The following is a 17744-nucleotide window of genomic DNA, read 5'->3' as shown; positions in this document are numbered from 1 at the left end:
TAAGGGAAGGGAAACAAAAATAATATAAAAACAGGGAGGGGGACAAAACAGAAGAGACTCATAAATATGGAGAAAAACTGAGGGTTACTGGAAGGGTTGTGGGAGAGGGGATGGGCTAAATGGGTAAGGGGCACTAAGGAATCTACTCGTGAAATCATTGTTGCACTATATGCTAACTAATTTGGATGTAAATTTAAAAAAAAATTAAAAATTAAAAATAAAATAAATGAATGATAAAATAAAATAAAATAAAATCCAACCAGAGAATACAATGGTTGGAGAGGAACCTAAATGAATTGGTAATGAATAAAAACAGATCATTCAGAGCAAAATAATAATAATAATAATAATATAAACAAAATTCTTAATTGTCTTTGACCTGTGATTTTAATTATAATGGGTACTGATGTAGCTGTAGTCAGACTCAATCGATTTGGTATCCTTTGGTCGTTTTGGATATGGAGATCTATTTCCTTCACTTTCTGTAGCTTTAAATATATTTTCTGTCCTTGTTTTCTCTTCTCCTTCTGGAATTCTTGTAATGTGAGTATTGTTTGTTTCTTTTAGAGTCCTGTAGTCCGTCCCCTATGCTCTGCATGTTCAGCCTTCAATGCTAGCATTGTTGCATTAATCATTTTCCAGGTGTTCTCACTGGACCTTCCTCTCACCTAAGGCAGAGGCCACACTCTTTGGCCACTGGACTATGAGTCAGCTCTCCTACCTTGGCAGGACTGGGACGACCCACTTATGGGAATCCCCAAACTTTCCCAATAAGCTTTTCAGTCAGCATGAGCCAAGAGCTATGCTCTATAGTGTGTGTGTGGAGCCATACTTCTCATTTCAACACTTGACCCAGACAGACCTGCACCCTACTAAATTCTCTGGCCATACTGCATCTCTGTACTTCTGCAGATAGCGAAACCACTGGTAGGAACTTCTGCTTAGACCCTGCAGGTAAGAACCTAGTCTGCCAAGAATTGAGTGGTGGTTTTTGGAATCCCCTCCCTCCTTCTCCATCACAATCAGATTCCCAGTGGTTGAGCCCTGCACATTTCCATTATACTGAGGGACGAAACTAAAGTGGAGGCTTCCATGAAGTGATCTTCAATGGTGAGGGTGGGGATGGGTATTATCCCTGGTTTCTCTTTTCCCACTGAACAACTGTAGGTTTAGGAAGAATTCATCTGCATGGGGGTGTGCTGGACAGGGAAAGGATTAATGAGGTCATGATGTAGACATCCCTATTATTATTATTTTTTACTTTTTTTTACATTTATTTATTTTTGAGAGACAGAGACAGAGTGTGAATGGGGGAAGGTCAGAGAAAGAACCTGAAGCAGGTTCCAGGCTCAGAACAAGCTGTCAGCACAGAGTCTAACGTGGGGCTCAAACCCACGAACCTTGAGATCATGACCTGAGCCGAAGTTGGACACTCAATCAACTGAGCCACCCAGGCACCCCTCTCTGTTACTATTCTTGTGCAGTCTGTCTTAGTTTCTGTGGCACAGGGGTGTTCCTTGGCCTTCCTCTTGTGTTTTAGGATTGTCTCAGTGGTGTCTTGTCTATGTATAGTTGTTAGTTGTTCTCTCATGAAGCAGAGCAAAGTCAAGAATAATTTATGTTGCCTTATGTGGTCTGTCATGTTGTATATAATAGATTTATCAATTGAATTTGGTAATGTTTTTAGATATAAACCATATAATCAATTCAGTTTTACTTATTTCACCAAATTAAGTTACAAAAGTATAACTCTTTGCCACAAAGTCACAAAACATCACTTACTAAAGTATAAATAAGGTTCCAAGCCCCTTAGATGTATCTCTGTATGTAAGGTATAGCAGAGACAACAAACACATAGCAAATTACATCTTATGTAGGTTACATAGAAGCACATGTTGCCAATTACCAAATTAAGCAAATCAAAACACAGAACAGCTGATAAATTTAAATACTAGATAAACAGCAAATACTTTTTAGTGTAACTTTGCCACAAATATTGTGTCATGCATTTTACATTAATAATGATTATTAGTTGTCTGATATTTAAAATTAATAGGCTACACTATATTTTATCAAGCAAGAATATTCAAGCTATAAATTGAAAAATTGTAAATTATTTACATACTATAAAATTATTTAGTTATTCTAAAATTATTATTATAAAATTATAAAATAAAATTCATTATAATTTTTCTGCCGTATTTATTTCTCTCCTGCTTAATTAAAAATTATTGAAATCAGAAAAAAATATAGTGCTCACTTTTTTTTTTAATTTAAGGGTCACAATTATACATTTATGTTATGTTATGCTATGTTATGTTATGTTATGTTATGTTATGTTATGTTATGTTATTTTTTGAGTTTCTATACTGGATCCTCTTTTTATTTTATTGTTTTAATCCAAGTTAGTTAACACACAGTGTAATAATGGTTTCAGAAATATAATTTAGTGATTCATAACTTACATAGAAGGTCCACAGTGCTCACTTGTAGCCCCTTTAAAAAAGTGCATTGTTTATCATTTAGTTTGCATTTAATGAATATTTGAATTAATGACTAACTAATAAGAAAGGAGATGACTCCAAAGGATGAGGATCCCAGTAAATTATGACTGATTTCAGTTATAAAGCATCACATGCGAAAACCCAATGAGAAACTATAAATACAGTATTTTAGCAATGCTGATTTTTATTATAATCATATGTAACTGAGGTAAAATATGCAATAGGGATAATTTCACCTATGAAAGAATAGAACTGTATCAAAAAGAAAAGTCAGTTAGCAAACTAAAACCTAAATGATCTAAATACTTGATGTATAAAAGCTAAAAAAAAATAAAAATGTATATTTATCAAAGCTATGTAAATGTGAACAAAGCAAAATTAATAAATACATATTTAGGAGTGGGTACCTGTTTGTGGAGAGACAAGAAGATAAAGAGAGTCTGTGGAAATGTAGTATTGTATTTGGACAAAAGAAAAACCTCTCCAGACCATGGACTGGGGAATGAGAAATACGTAGAGAGCCAGTTTCTACTTGCAAACAGCCTTAGCAGCTGAAAACAGGAGTTTTCAGGGATGCACATCTTTCTCCTGACCACATCTTTCTCCTGCCTGTGTGTGCATGGGGGATGGAAGCCAGGCCTGGGTCAAGGTAGTGATCTCAGGGGCACACTGGGAGACAACAGTCCCTTCCCTCAAGTACTGTGGGAAGAGTTTATTGCCCACCTCCCCCCCCGCCCTCGCTCCACCAAGGACAATGGTTTCCAGCACCAGTCACAGGCCCTTTGTCAGCTTCATGGAGTAGCACTACCCCAGAACCAGGTCCACATGGTTTTGGATCCCTCAAGACAATGGGTTTTGAATCCCAGCTGAAGCACCTAGGAGGTCTGGGAGACTGTGGAGCAAGACAGGCTGAGTGTCCACGCTACTCTGCTGCCTGAACAGTATGGTCTGAGAGACCTGGTGTGGGGAAGAGAGATTGGGATGTCACATTTTTCTCCCCATCACCAACACAGTGGGGTTTCAGAAAACAGGACAGCAGCCCCCAGTGGAGGCGGGACCTACTTACACAAAACCCAGTTCTTCCATGCCTGCTAACTGCCTATCTACCAGAATGGGACTGATGCTGAGCAAGCTAAATGGCCTCTCCTCCAGATCCACACAGCCACCAGTCCCAGGCTGGGACTGTGATTTTGTATGTTAGTCTCTTTTGTTATTATTATTACTATTATTATTTTCTCTCTTTTTTCCTTCTCTTCTCTTTTCCCTTCTTTTTTTTTTCTTTTTACTTTCATCCTTTTTTTTTTTCCTTTTCTTCCCTTTGGAATTTTAGTGTATCTATATCATCTATATCTATATCATCTATATCTATATCTATATCTATATCTATCTATATCTAATCTATATCTATCGTTCTTCTTTCTTTCTTTCTTTCTTTCTTTAACTTTCTTTCTTTCTCTCTTCTGGTTGTTTGTTTAATCAGGCATTTTTACTCTATTTTTTACACCTTTTCCACCTCTCCTTCTTCTTTATTTTCCTCCCTCTCTTTATCTCTGGATTAAGCCTTATAGTTTCATGATTCTCTGCCTGGTCTTTTTTCTTGCCACTTTCATTTCTCTTTTTGTATGGGATAAGGTTTCTCTTCCCCTTTTTTCTTCTTTTTCAGGGTTACTTCAACAAACATATCAAAGCACATCTAGTGGAAGGTCCAATCCACCACTATGAGCAGTGAGATAGAGCAGCCAAAGATGCAACAACAGAGTGTATACAACCCACTCCAAAAACACTTCCTAAAGTGCCAGACCCTGGACAGTGTATGACCCTTTTTAAATATAGTAGTACTCACAGGTGCAGGATATATAACAATCTATTAAAACTCATAAAAGACATAAAATTAGCCAAAATGACAAATGGAAGTAATCTCCTCAAAAGAAATTCCAGGAAGAAATGACAGACAGAGAATTGCTCAAGACAGATATAAACAATATATCTGAATAAGAATTTAGAATAATAGTTATAAGACTAATGGCTGGGCTTGAAAAAAGCATAGATGACAGCAGAGAATTGATTGCTGCAGATATCAGATACCCAAGTAGTAGTCACGATGAATTAAGAAATGCGGTAAATGAGATGCAAAGTAAATCATACACAGTGAAAAGGATGGAAGAAACAGAGGAGGGAATGGGTGAAATAGAAGATAAAATTATTGAAAATAATGAAATTGAATAAAAGAGGGAAATGAAATTACTAGATCACAAGGGGACAATTAGAGACTTAAGTGACTCAATGAAACCTAATAATATCTGTATCATAGGAGTTCCAGAAGAAGAAGAGAGAGAAAAGGGGGGCAGAAAATATATTTGAACAAATTATAGCTGAGAACTTCCCTAATCTGGGGAAGGAAACAGACATCCAAGTCCCGTAGGCACAGAGAATCCCCCTCAAAATTTACAAAAACAGGTTAACACCATGACATATAGTGTAAGTATCAAATTACAAAAATAAAGAGAGAATTCTCAAAGCAGCTAGGAACAAAAGGGTGGTGGACACATGAGGTTAGTAACAGACTTATCCACTGAAACTTGCAGGTCATAAAGCAGTGGCAGGAAATATTCAATATGCAGAATAGAAAAAAAAAAGCAGCCATGAAGCCTTTATCCAGCAAGGCTATCATTCGAAATAAAAGGAGAGATAAAGGCTTTCCTAGACAAACATAAACTAAATGGGTTTATGACCACTAAACTATCCCTGCAGGAGATTCTAATAGGGATTATATGAGAGCACCAAAGACTACACAAGACCAGAGATCACCATAAGCACAGAACCTAGAGATAACACAATAACACTAAATCCACATCTTTCAATAATCACTATGAATGTGAATGGACTAAATGCCCCAATCAAAATACACAGGAGAGCAGAGTGGATTTTTTTTTAATCTGTCTATATGCTGCATACAAGAGACTCATTTTAGACCCAAGGACACCTGCAGTTTGAAAGTGAAGTGATGGAAATATCACATTACTGGATGCCAAAAGAAAGCTAGAGTAGCCATACTTATGTCAGAGAAACCAGATTTTAAAACAAAGACTGTAACGAGACATGAAGAAGGACATCCTATCATAATTAAGGGGTCTAACATCCAAAAAGAGGTAACAGTAAATGTTTATTCCCCCAATGTGGAATTTCCAAATATATAAATCAATTAATCACATACATAAATAAATATATAGATAATAATACCAGGATTGTAGGGGACTTTAATACTCCACTTACTGGGGCGCCTGGGTGGCTCAGTCGGTTAAGCATCCGACTTTGGCTCAGGTCATGATCTCACGGTCTGTGAGTTCAAGCCCCGCGTGGGGCTCTGTGCTGACAGTGCAGAGCCTGGAGCCTGTTTCAGATTCTGTGTCTCCCTCTCTCTCTCTGACCCTCCCCCACTCATGCTCTCTCTCTGTCTCAAAAATAAGTAAACGTTAAAAAAAATTAACATTCCACTTACAACAAAGGACAGATCATGAAGGCAGAAAATCAATAAGGAAGCAACTCTTAATGACACTTTGCACCAGATGGACTTAACGGATATATTTAGAACTTTTCATCCAAACGCAGCAGAACACACATTCTTTTTTTTTTAATGTTTTTTAAAAAAATAATGTTTATTCATTCTTGAGAAATAGAAACAGAGCATGAGTGGGGGAGAGGCAGAGAGGGAGACACAGAATCCGAAGCAAGCTTCAGGCTCTAAACTGTCAGCACAGAACCTGACACTGGGGTTGAACCCGTAAACAGTGAGATCATAACCTGAGCTAAAGTTGGATGCATAACTGACTGAGCCATCCAGGGGCCCCTAAAATACACATTCTTCTTGAGTGCAAATGGAATAATCTCCAAAACAGATCACATATTGGGTCACAAAATAGTCTTTAACCAATATAAAAGGATTGAGATCATAAATGCATATTTTCAGGTCACAGTATGAAACTTGAAATTAAGCAGAAAAAAAACCTTACATTCCCCAAATATATGTAGGTTTAAAAATATCTTATTAAAAATGAATGGGTTAACCAGAAATTAAAGAACTTCAAAAATATATGGATGCAAATGAAAATAAAAATACAACAGTACAAACCCTTTTGGTATTAGCAAAGGCAATCCTAAGAGAAACATACATTGTAATCCAGGTCTATCTCAAGAAACAAGAAAGGTTCTAAATACAGAACCTAACCTCACACATAAAAGAATAAAGGACAGCAGCAGAGAAAGTCAAACACCAGCAGAAGAAGAGAAATAATAAAGATTAGATAAGAAATAAACAATATAGAATCAAAAATAATTAGAACAGGTTACTGAATATAAGATCTGGATTTTTGAAAGAATAAACAAAATTTATAAACCCCTAGCCGACTTCTCAAGAAGAAAAGAGAGAGGACCCAAATAGATAAAAACAAGAATGAAAGAGGAGAAATCACAATCAACACCAAACAATTATTAGAAATACAAACAACTATTAGACAATACTATGAAAAATTATATGCCAATAAACTGGACAATCTGTAAGAAATGGACAAATTCCTAGACTATCCACACAATACCAAAACTTGAAAGGGAAGAAATCGAAAATTCAAACAGACCAGTTGAATCAATTTTCATAAATCTCCCAACAATTAAGAGTCCTGGGTCAGATAGCTTCCCAGGGGAATTCTACCAGACATTTAAATCAGGGTTAATACCTATTCTTCTCAAGCTGTAGCAAAAAATAGAAACAGAAGGAAAGCTTCCAGACTCATTTCAGGTTATGACCCCAGGGTCATTGGATAGAGCCCTGTGTCAGGCTCTGTGCTCAGCATGAAGCTTGCTTAAGTTTCTCTCTTCTGTATGTCTCTGTTTCTGTCACTCTCTCTCTCTCCCTTTGCCCATCTTTCTTACAGCCTCTCTCTCTCTCTCACTCTCCCAAATCAAAATTAAAGACATAAAAAGATATATGCACTCGTATGTTTATTGTAGCATTATTTACAATAACCAAGAAATGGAAACATACCAAGTATCAATCCATAGATGAATGAATAAAGAAGATATGATGTGATATATAGATAGTAGGTAGATAGATATGATATATGATATGACATGACATTATAGAGATATATAGAAATATATAGAGATATGATATATACCATATGATTTCATTCATATGTGGAATTTAAGAAACAAACAGATGACCATGGGGGAAGAGAGGGGGGAAAATAATTACAAACAGAGAGGGAGGGAGCAAACCACAAGAGACTCTTAAATACAGACAACAAACTGAGGGTGGATGGGGGGTGAGAGAGAAGGAAAATGGGTAATGGGCATTGAGGAGGGCACTTGTTTGGATGAGCACTGGGTGTTGTATGTAAGACAATTTGACAATAAATTATATGTATGTGTACACACACACACACACACACAGAAAAATAAAACAATAAAAAACAAACAAAAACAAATAAACAAACAAAAAACCAGACTCTTAAATACAGAAAAAAAAAACTGGTGGGTACCAGGGAGAAGATGGGTAGGGAAATGGATGAAGTAGATAAAGGGCAAAAACACTGCATCCCAAAGCAACAGAATATACTTTCTTCTCAAGTGCACATGGAATATTCTCCAGGATACATCACATACTGGGCCATAAAACAGCCTTTCATAAATGTGAAAGAATTGAGATCATACCATGCACAATTTCAGACCACAATGCTATGAAACTTGAAATCAACCACAGGAAAAAGTCTGAAAAACTCCAAAAGCATGGAGATTAAAGAACACCCTACTAAAGAATGAATGGGTCAACCAGGCAATTAAAGAAGAAACTAAAAAATATATGGAAACAAACGAAAATGAAAATACAACAATCCAAATGCTTTGGGATGCACTGAAGGCAGTCCTGAGAGGAAAATACATTACAATCCAGGCCTATCTCAAGAAACAAGAAAAGTCCCAAATACAAAATCTAACAGCACACCTAAAGGAAATAGAAGCACAACAGCAAAGACACCCCAAACCCAGCAGGAGAAGCGAAATAATAAAGATCAGAGCAGAAATAAACAATATAGAATGTAAAAAAAAAAACAGTAGAGGAGATCAATGAAACCAAAAGTTGATTTTTTTGAAAAATAAACAAAATTGACAAACCTCTAGACAGGCTTCTCAAAAGGAAAAGGGACAGAACCCAAATAGATAAAATCATGAATGAAAATGGAATGATTACAACCAATCCCTCAGAAATACAAGCAATAATCAGGGCATACTATGGAAAATTATATGCCAACAAACTGGACAACCTGGAAGAAATGGACAAATTCCTAAGCACCCCCACACTTACAACACTGAAACAGGAGGAAATAGAAAGCTTGAACAGACTCATAACCAGAGAATAAATTGAAGCAGTTATCAAAAATCTCCCAGCAAATAAGAGTCCAGGATCAGATGGCTTCCCAGGGGAATTCTACCAGACATTTAAAGCAGAGATAATACCTATCCTTCTCAAGCTATTCCAAAAATAAAAAGGGAAAGGCAACTTCCAGACTCATTCTATGAAGCCAGCATTACTTTGATTCCCAAACCAGACAGAGACCCAGCAAAAAAAGAGAACTACAGGCCAATATCCTTGATTAATATGGATGTAAAAATTCTCAAAAAGATACTAGCAATTCGAATTCAACAGAATAGGAAACATTCACCACAATCAAGTGGGATTCATTCCTGGGATGCAGGGCTGATTCAACATTCGCAAATCAATCAATGTGATATATCACATTGATAAAAGAAAAGAAAAGAATATTATGATCCTGTCAATCGATGCAGAAAAATCATTTGACAAAATTCAGTATCGTTTCTTAATAAAAACCCTCAAGAAAGTTGGGATAGAAGGAACATACTTAAACATCATAAAAGCCATTTATGAAAAGCCCACAAGCTAATATCATCCTCGATGGGGAAAAACTGAGAGTTTTCTCCCTGAGATCAGGAACACAACAGGGATATCCACTCTCATGCTGTTGTTTAAGATAGTGTTGGAAGGTCTAGCATCAGCAATCAGACAACAAAAGGAAATCAAAGTCCTCAAAACTGGCAACGATGAAGTCAAACTTTCACTTTTTGCAGATGACATGATATTATACATGGAAAAGCCGATAGATTCCACCAATATCTGCTAGAACTGATACATGAATCCAGAAAAGTCACAGGATACAAAATTATTGTACAGAAATCAGTTGCATTCTTATATACTAATAATGAAGCAACAGAAAGACAAAGAAAGAAACTGATCCCATTCACAATTACACCAAGAATCACTAAATGCCTAGGAATAAACCTAACCAAAGATGCAAAAGATATGTATGCTGAAAACTATAGAAAGTGTATGAAGGAAATTGAAGAAGATATAAAGAAATGGAAAAACATTCTGTGCTCATGGATTGGAAGAACAAATATTGTAAAATGTCAATACCACCCAAAGCAATCTACACATTCAATGCAATCCCAATCAAAATTGCACCAGCATTCTTCTCGAAGCTAGAACAAATCATCCTAAAATTTGTGTGGAACCACAAAAGACCCTGAATAGCCAAAGTAATATTGAAGAAGACCAAAGTGGGAGGCATCACAATCCCAGACTTTAGCCTCTATGACAAAACTGTAATCATGAAGACAGCATGGTATTGGCACTAAAACAGACACATCGACCGCTGGAATAGAATACAGACTCCAGAATTGGACCCACAAAAATATGGCCAACTAATCTTTGACAAAGCAGGAAAGAAAATCCTATGGAAAAAAAATACAGTCTCTTTAACAAATGGTACTGGGATAACTGGACAGCAACATGCTGAAGAATGAAACTACACCACTTTCTTATACCATTCACAAAAATAAACTCAAAATGGATAAAGGACCTGAATGTGAGACAGGAAACCATCAAAACCCTAGAGGAGAAAACAGGAAAAACCTCTCTGACTTCAGCCACAGCAATTTCTTACTTGACACATCTCCAAAGACAAGGGAGTGAAAAGCAAAAATGAACTATTGGGACCTCATCAAGATAAAAAGCTCCTGCACTGCAAAGGAAACAATCAACAAAACTAAAAGGCAACCAATGGAATGTGAAACGATATTTGCAAATGACATATCTGACAAAGGGCTAGTATCAAAATCTATAAAGAACTCACCAAACTCAACACCTGAAAAACTAATAATCCAGTGAAGAAATGAGCAGAAGACATGAATAGACACTTCTCTAAAAAAGACATCCAGATTGCCAACAGGCACATGAAAAGATGCTCAACGTCACACCTCATCAGGGAAATACAAATCAAAACCACACTGAGATATCACCTCATGCCAGAGTGGCTAAAATGAACAAATTAGGAGACTATAGATGGTGGAGATGATATGGAGAACGGGAAACCTTTTGCATTGTTAGTGGGAATGCAAATTGGTGCAGCCACTCTGGAAAACAGTGTGGAGGTTCCTCAAGAAAATTAAAAATAGATCTACTCTATGACCCAGCAATAGCACTGCTGGGAATTCACCCAAGGGATACAGTAGTGCTGATGTGTAGGGGCACTTGTACCCCAAAGTTTATAGCAGGATTTTAACAATAGCCAAATTATGGAAATAACCTAAAGGTCCATCAACTGATGAATGGATAAAAAGTTGTGGTTTCTATATACAATGGAATACTACTTGGCAATGAGAAAAAATGAAACATGGTCTTTTGTGGCAACACGATGGAACTGGAGAGTGTTACGCTAAGTGAAATAAGTCATACAGAGAAAGACAGATACCGTATGTTTTCACTCTTATGTAGATCCTGAAAATCTTAACAAAAGACCATGGGAGAGGGGAAGGAAAAAAGAAAAGTTAAAGAGGGATAATAGCCATAATAGACTCTTAAAAACTGAGAATAAACTGAGGGTTGATGGTTGGTGGGAGGGAGAGTGAGATGGGTGATGTGCATTGAGGAGGGCACCTGTTGGGATGAGCATTGGGTGTTGTATGGAAACCAATTTGACAATAAATTTCATATTAAAAAGCATAAAAACATAGTTTAATGTTTGTTTTGGTAGGGACATATTTTACTCTAACAATTACATCAACACATGCATTAGTATACTGTAGTCTGCGTGTCAGCAGGGTCATTTTTAGTATTACACTAAAATACACTTTTGATCTAATCAACACAAATGGATGCTTATCACTTCAAATGTGTTGTTTTTGTATTTGCCAATGTAACATTATGTAATGTGTTTCTTTGAATATGTAATGTAGACAAGATGAGTTACAGTGGTCCCTAGATTCATAATTAGTAATTAAATTCACATACTTATTTTATAATTTATTATTATTTTACCTTCTTAAAATTTTCTTTCCTTTACTTTTTAATTAAATCAAAGTTAACATAAAATGTAATACTGATTTCAGGAATAAATTTTAGTGATTCATCACTTACATTTAACACCCAGTGCTTGTCCCAACAAGTGCCCTTCCTAATGCCCATCAGACATTTAGCCCTTCCCTCCGCCCCCTACCAAACACCCCACCAGCAACCCTCAGTTTGTTCTCTGTATTTGAGAGTCTCTTATGGCTTTTCTCCCTCTCTGTTTTTATATTATTTTCTCTTCCCTTATTTTCATCTGTTTTGCATTTTAAATTCCCCATATGGGTGAAATCGTATATTTGTATTTCTCTACCTGTCTTATTTTGGTTTGCATAATAAAGTCTAATCCCATCCATGTTGGTGCAAATAACAGGATTTCATTATTTTTGATTGCTGAGTAATATTCCAATGTGTGTGTGTGTGTGTGTGTGTGTTATATCAAATCTTCTTTATCCATTCATTAGTCAATGGACATTTGGGCTCTTTCCATACTTTGGTTATTGTAGACAGTGCTGCTACAAACATTGTGGTGCATGTGCCCCTAGGGATCAGCACCCCTATATCCTTTGGATACTTAGTGAAATTGTTGATTTGTATTATAGCTCTATTTTTTACTTTTTTTATGAACCTCCATATGTTTTCCAGAGTGGCTGCACCAATTTTCATTTCCACCAATAGTGCAAAAGGGTTCCTTCCCCCCCCCCCCCCATCCTTGTCAACCTCTGTTGTTGCCTGATAATTTTAGCCATGCTGACAGGTAAGAGGTGATATCTCATTGTGGTTTTGATGTATTTACCTGACGATTGGTGATGCTGAGAATTTTTTTATGTGTCTGTTGGCCCTATGGATGTCTTCTTTTGAAAAGTGTTTGTTCATGCCTTTGCCTATTTCTTCAGTTGATTATTTGTTTCTTTGGGTGTTGAGTTCTATAAGTTATTTATAGATATTAGATACTAACCCTTTATAAGATTATCATTTTCAAATACCTTCTCACATTCCATCAGTTGCCTTTTAAAGTTTCGTGATTATTTAATTCACTGTGAAGAAACCCTTTATCTTGATGAGGTCCCAATAGTTCATTTTTGTTTTTGTTTCTCTTGCCTCCAGAGACAAATCAAGCAAGAAGTTGCTGCAGCCAAGGTCAAATAAGTTGTTGTTCATTTTGTATTCTGGGATTTTGATTGTTTCCTGTCTTACATTTAGGTGTTTCATGCATTTTGAGTTTATTTTTGTGTATGGTGTAGCAATGTGGTCTAGGTTAATTCTTCTGTGTTTCACTGTCCAGTTTTTGCAACACCATTTTCTGAAGAGACTGCCATTTCTCCTTTGGATATGCTTTCCTACTTTGTAAAAGATTAATTGGCCATACATTTGTGGGTCCATTTCTGGGTCCTCTATTCTGATCCATTGATCTTTGTGTCTGTTTTTATGCCAGTACCATACTGTCTTATTGATTACAGCTTTGTAATACAGCTTGAAGTCCAGAATTGTGATGTCTCCAGCTTTGTTTTTCTTTTTCAGGATTGTTTTGGCTATTCAAGATCTTTCCTGCTAGCATACAAATTTTAGGATTATTTATTTTACCTCTGTGAAGAATTCTGGTGTTGATTTGACAGGGATTGCATTGAATATGTAGATTGCTTTGTGTAATATTGACATTTTAACAATATTTATTCTTCCAAATCATGAGCATGGAATGTTTTTCCATCTACGTCTTCTTAAATTTCTTTCATAAGATTTCTATGTTCTCAGTATATAGATTTTTCATCTCTTTAGCTACTTTTATTCTTAGGTATTTTATGGCTTTTCAATATGTTTTTTCATTCTTTTTCAATAAGTCACTTAGTCCTCTAAGTCCCATATCATCCTCTTTTGCCTTTTCCCCCTCTTTTTTCTGCTCCATTTTTCTCCATAAGTTTGTGTTGTATATTGCTGATTTGCTTCATCTACCCTTGCAGTCATGGAATTTATTCAAGATTGCATCTCAGTAATTGTATTTTTATATTTCTTCCTGATTAGATTTTATTTCTATTATCTTCCCCCAAAAAAGGATTCTATTATTTTTTCAACCCCAGATAGTATTCTCATTTTCACGGTTCTAATTTCTGGTTCAGACATCTTGGTTATATCTGTGTTGACTAGGTCCCTGATGTCATTTCTTACTGTTTTATTTATTTTTTTTTGAGGGGGGAATTTCTTCATTTTGTCATTTTGGAGGAGGAAAAGATAAAATTAAAAATTAAAATTTAAAAAAATTTAAAAAGAAACATAAAATCAACTAAAGAAAGCTAGACCCTAGGTGTGTTTGGTCTTCTTGTTGAAAGAAGCTTGATAGAATAGTGAAAAAATGGAAAGTAAATGGAAAAAAAGGTAAGAAATTACTTACAAATTAAACATATATACACATAATAAAATAGAATAAATGAAATAAATAAAATGAAATGGAATAAAAAATTAAGTAAAAAAATAAATTTTTCTCTTTCTGTATCCCAGAAAGAGGAAGAAAAGGAAAAAAAAGAAAAGAAGAAAACAATTTAAGCAAAAACAGAAGCAAGGAAAACAAATAAATAAACCAGCCAACAGAATGAAATCTGAATGAAGTTACATCAAGTTTCCCCAAAACTGAAAATATGAAGTTCTTGATGGTCCTTAAATTATGCAAGTGGAGTGGCTAGTGCTGGTCTTCTAGGGGACGTGCTTGGAGGGCTCAGTTGGGCGTGCCTTGGTGTAACAGCTCCATTCTCCACTAAGTGGTGCTGCTTAGCTTATTGGGGTGGACCAGTGGGATGCACGTGCATACATGTGGGTGCACAGGAAAGGTGGAAATGTCTTCACCGATCTCCCTAGTTTCTGGCACAAAAACTTCATTCTCTCAGTGGCCTGAGATCAAGTGCCCCTCTTTTGTCACAGGCCTCCACTCCCCGCCTCTACCCTGCCCATGTGCAAGCTGTTCTCCTGACAGGTGGCACCTCCCTCCAGAGTTTTATATCAGATGTTGTGTTTTAAAATTCCACATTTCAGAGGCCCCTGCGGGTTGGACCTGCACTGATTCTCTGGGGAAGGTCTCACTGAGCAATGGCCAGGTGCTGGCTTGCCCCAGAAAACCAGGTGATCACACAGTGGCAGAGGTTCAAAGATTATGGCAACTCACAACACACTTCTGGCACCAGGTTTCACCACACTCTGGCATCTTTGTCCCAATACCAGCAAATGTAGCTGTTTTCTGGGTTCTGCTGGGAACTTTTCCTGTGGGGAGTTTGTATAGCCTCTACCAAATGCATTCCACGCAGGGGGATTGCTTCTCCTCATGTGGCATATGGACCCCACAGACCCCACTGTCTGCTCCTGGGGATTTGCCCTACTTCCTCACCAGAGCACTGCCAAGCACTGAGCTCTGAAACCTCAGACTCTTGGATCCACTGTTTGTAAAATTCTGGTGGTATAGAAACCCTCTCCTTTTTTCTCATTATGGTTTTGGGGAACAGATTTCTTGTCTAATCCCCTGCAAGTGTTTTCAGTATTTATCTCTCTTTATAGATTCTTTCAGGGGAGTGCTTTTCTTGCAGGATCCCATTGTGCCACACTCTCCCTCTTTCTTTTTCTCTATCCTCTTTTCACAAAAACAGCTCCCTACCCTCCTTGGCTTTTCTCTCCCCCAGTTCATCCCTCTCCACAATGTACTTGCAGAGTTCCATGGCTCAAGTTATGCAGATTGTTGTACTAACCCTCAGATAAATTTCCTAGGCATTCAAAATGGTTTGTTGCTGATCTAGCTTCATTTCAGGGATGAGACAAGCTCGGGGTATCCATGTTTCTCTGCCCTTTTAACTTCTCCCAGAAATACCAAAAATATTTTCCTTTTTAAAAAAGTATTTATTTATATTTAACTTAGGTAACACAGTGTACTACTCATTTCAGAAGTAGAAGTTAGTGATCCATCATGGGAAAGACAGTGTCTTAAGCAAATTGTGCTGGTAAAACTGGATGTTGACATGCAGAAGAATGGAATTGGGTCACTTTCTTACACCATACAATAAATTAAAAGAAAATGGATGAAAGTCATAAATGTGAGACAGAAAACCATCAAAACTGAGGAGAACAAAGGCAGCAACCTCTTGGACTTCGGCTGCAGCAACTTCTTACTAGATATGTCTCTGGAGGCAGGGAAATAAAAGCAAAAATTAACTAGTGGATCTTCATTAAGAGAAAATCTCCTGCACAAGGAAGGAAGCAATCAGTCAAACTAGAAGGCAATTGATGAAATGGGAAAAAAGTATTTGCGAATTACATATCAGATAGAATGTTAGTATCCAAAATCTGTAAAGAAATTATCAAACTTAATACCCCAAAAAACAAGCCAGTGAAGAAATCTGTAGAAGAAAATATTTTCTAATTTAAAAAATTGTGGACAAATTTAGATTACTATAACAAGGATGATTTTCTCTTCCACAAACAATTTTTGCCAAAAAGAAATACAAAGCAAAACAAAACAAATTAAACAAAACAAAAACACAAGCTTTTACCATAGCAAAAGTTGTTTGAGCCATGTCAGAGTAAAAACTCTAGATTTGTTGGAATTTAAAACATGGTAATATTTCCTTATTTCCATTATTCTTCTATGTGATACATATTTAAGATATTTATGCTCAAATTTCTGAATTATAATCTATGTATTATGCATATAAGTGTTAAATTCATTGTCTATACTTGTAAATGTTATGATTCCTCACCAATGAATTAAAATTAATATTCAATTAATTTAATATCAGAATAGGAATTGATAATTAAATAATACTGGGGAAATGAATATTTGGTATATATAATGGGATATTACTTACTCATCCAAAAAATAATGAAAACTTGCCATTTTCAATGACATGAAAATAATAGAGTGTATTATGCTAAGTGAAATAAGTCAGGCAGAGAAATACAAATACCATCATTACAATCATATATGGTATTTAAGATACAAAACAAATGAACATAGAGGAAGGGAAAAAATGAGAGAGACAGAGACAGAGACAGAGAGACACAGAGACACAGATAGAGAGAGAGAGTGAACTATAAGAGACTCTTAACTATAGAGAACAAACTGAAGGTTGATGGAGGCAAGTGGGCATGGGATGGGTTACATGGGTGATAGTTATTAAGGAGGGCACTTGTGATGAGCACTGGATGTTACATGCAATTGATGAATCACTAAATTTCTCACTTGAACTCAGTTTTACCATAAATGTTAACTAACTAGAATTTAAATAAAAACATGAGACCAAAAAAATTAAAAATTAAATCTTGAGTCTTTAGTTGGTGTTTGATGACTGAGTCATTGAAGAGTTTTACAAAGATTTACTGTACTTTTACTCCAATCCAAGATCTTGAAATCAAGTATATATTATAATATATAGCATACATTTAATTAATTAAGACAACAGGGGTGTCTGGGTGGCTAAGTCGGTTGAGTGTCTGACTTCATCTCAGGTCATGATCTCACAGTTCATGGGTTTGATCCCCAACTCGGGCTCTGTGCTGACAGCTCAGAGCCTAGAGCCTGCTTCGGATTCTGTGTATCCCTCTCTCTCTACCCTCCCCTGCTCATGATCTGTCTCTCTCTGTCTCTCAAAAATAAATAAACATTATTTTTAAATAAATAATTAAGATAACAAATGACAGTGCTTATATTTTATCAGAAGTATACTATGTATGCATCAGCTAAATTTGAAGCTCCAAAAAAGAAATATTTATTTTTGATCTGGCTAGAAATAGAAAAACCTGAAAGTTTATAAATATAATCATATAAATTTAATAATTTTACATCTTTTATGAAGAAT

General features: G+C 36.1%; 1 pseudogene; it reads left to right on the top strand.

Moving 5' to 3' along the window:
- The first annotated feature begins 3615 nt into the window (after window positions 1–3615).
- LOC106974836 (olfactory receptor 2L3-like) overlaps window positions 3616–17744 on the top strand; it is an 84221-nt pseudogene continuing 70092 nt past the window's right edge.

Source organism: Acinonyx jubatus, chromosome A1 (genome assembly GCF_027475565.1).
Source record: "Acinonyx jubatus isolate Ajub_Pintada_27869175 chromosome A1, VMU_Ajub_asm_v1.0, whole genome shotgun sequence".
NCBI classification, from domain to species: Eukaryota; Metazoa; Chordata; class Mammalia; order Carnivora; family Felidae; genus Acinonyx; species Acinonyx jubatus.
Note: the sequence above shows the minus strand (reverse complement) of the source record. Positions and strands in the feature narration are given on the sequence as shown.